This window comes from Echinops telfairi, unplaced genomic scaffold (assembly GCF_000313985.2).
Source record: "Echinops telfairi isolate 266 unplaced genomic scaffold, ASM31398v2 ScPeMD7_25;HRSCAF=90, whole genome shotgun sequence".
Taxonomy (NCBI): domain Eukaryota; kingdom Metazoa; phylum Chordata; class Mammalia; order Afrosoricida; family Tenrecidae; genus Echinops; species Echinops telfairi.
Genome location: NW_022103922.1, coordinates 3,626,574 through 3,628,681, shown reverse-complemented (window position 1 = coordinate 3,628,681; position 2,108 = coordinate 3,626,574).

Sequence of the window (2,108 nt, the reverse complement as noted above, 5' to 3'; positions counted from 1 at the left end):
AAGATCTCAGCCTTGGGAGCCCTGTGGAGTGCAGCCCCCCTCTGCACACAGGCATCCCCCCAGAGTCAGAATAGCTGCGAGAGCCACTGGCAGCAGCAGCAGCAGCAGCAGCAGCAGTAGCAGCAGTAACAGCAACAACAACAACAACAGCACGTCATCAACAACAACATCAACAGCATCAGCACTGGCAGCAGTAGCAGCGTGATTCCCACATCCACACCTGCTCCTGCAGCACACACCTCCCGAGCCACAGTCCCTAGCTCCCTGCATGCTGAGATTCGGCTGCATCCAGTTGGTTCCCGACTTGGCAGCCTCTCCGCTGGCCGCAGGCACGTGCACACACGCACAGACCCTGGTGGTCTGGAACCCCAGGCGGCCCTGCCTGGGCTACTCCTTGCTTCAGCTCTTGGCAGACAAGGCCATTGGGTGTCTCGATAAGATTGTTGGGGTCCAAACGCCCTCTTTGGAACCCCCTGGGTGCTATGTGGGGGCCTTGCAGGCAACCCCTGCTGTGAACTAGGGCAAGGTCAGGTTCACGGCAGCAGCGGCAGCATTGCTATGGCAACACCATCAGGGCTGCCAGGTCTTCTCTTTCTCCCTGGTCATCACCCGGGAGACTGTCCTTATAGGAAGTCCGTGATAGGATGGCCCTAGCGGGTGCATGCAGGCTGAACGGTCACAGGTGGACTGCGGCGAACTCTGTATTTACTTTCCCAAGGAGCGTCCCGGCGATGCCTCCGGGCTCGGTGAAGCAGGCAGTTTGGGTTTCCAGGCACCAAATGAATAAACCAAGCCAACCAAACACTGCCACTGGTCTGATTCCCACTCACGGCGACCCCAGAGGACAGAGTGGTACTGCCCCCATGGGTTTCCGGGGCTGTACATCTTCATGGGAGCAGAGAGCCTCATCTTTCTCCCTTGGAGAGGCTGGTGGGTTTGAACTGACGACCTTGAAGTTGTGAGCCTGAGTGAGTAATGCATGACGCCAAGCAGAGCTCCTGCGTGTTGCCTAGACCAGGTGTCTATTCCTCAGTAAACGGGCTCTGACCTGCTTTGAATATGTCACTAGCAGCAGGTGCAACGGGCAGGGTACCCCCTGTACGGAGCGAGACTTAGCTTTTGGGAAACTTCATTTCATGGCGCTTGGTGGATAGGGCACGTTTCTTTATGCGTGGAAGGCTTGGGGCACCTCTGCGTGTCAGCACCATCCAGACCCCCCAAGGCGTGCTCAAGCTGTGTGTCGCACGCAGGTTGACCCGCTTGCTTCAGTTCACGTGTCCAGCGTACCCTCCCACACTGCACAGACTGCCCGGTAACCCACCCCACCCACTGCCCATCATGGCCGCCCCACAGGACGGGGCCGGGCTGCAGCGGAAAGCCTCATCTTTCTCCCACGGAGCGGCTGATGGCTTTGAACTGCTGACTGTGAAGTGAGCAGCCCAATGTGTTTCCCACGATGACACTGGGACCCCTGGTTCTGACTCGTAAACCCAGAGCCCCGGCTGTCCATGCCCATGAAGAGCCACCGTCGTGGAGACCCAGGGCAGCTCTACCCTGGCCTGGAGAGTCTCAGTGGGTCGGAATCGACTAGGAGGTTGGGTGTCATATAAATCTCCCATGTGGAATTTGCTCAAAATACAGCGAAAGGAGCTTGCGAACTGGGCTGGGTCTACTAATTTCGGAGGGAAATTCTATGGCTAGCCCATGAGGGGAAGTTCCCAAGTATGGAGACTATGGTTCCAGTTTGCTCCAAACCAAACGCATTTAATGGAAGGCTGCAGGCCACTTCTCTCGGTAATATGCAGGTCTTCCACCCATGGGGGGCTGGAGCTGGGGTGGGGGGCGGTGCTTCTGAAGAGGTCCAATCAAGACAGTGGCTTCTGAGTGACCTGCTGGGTGTGTTCCCTGAGGCAGGGGTCAGCTCAGAGGGGCTGGTGACTGTGGTTTGGGGACTCCGAAGAGGTCACCTTGTCAGGTTTTCTCAGAGGACCCCGATGATCACGGGGGCTTCGTCGGAAGACACTTTCAGCACATGGGAAGCTAGAAGGTCAGGAAAGTCGAGCCAAGGGATTTTTCCCAGCAGGAAAACACACCTGCTCATGAGAAGG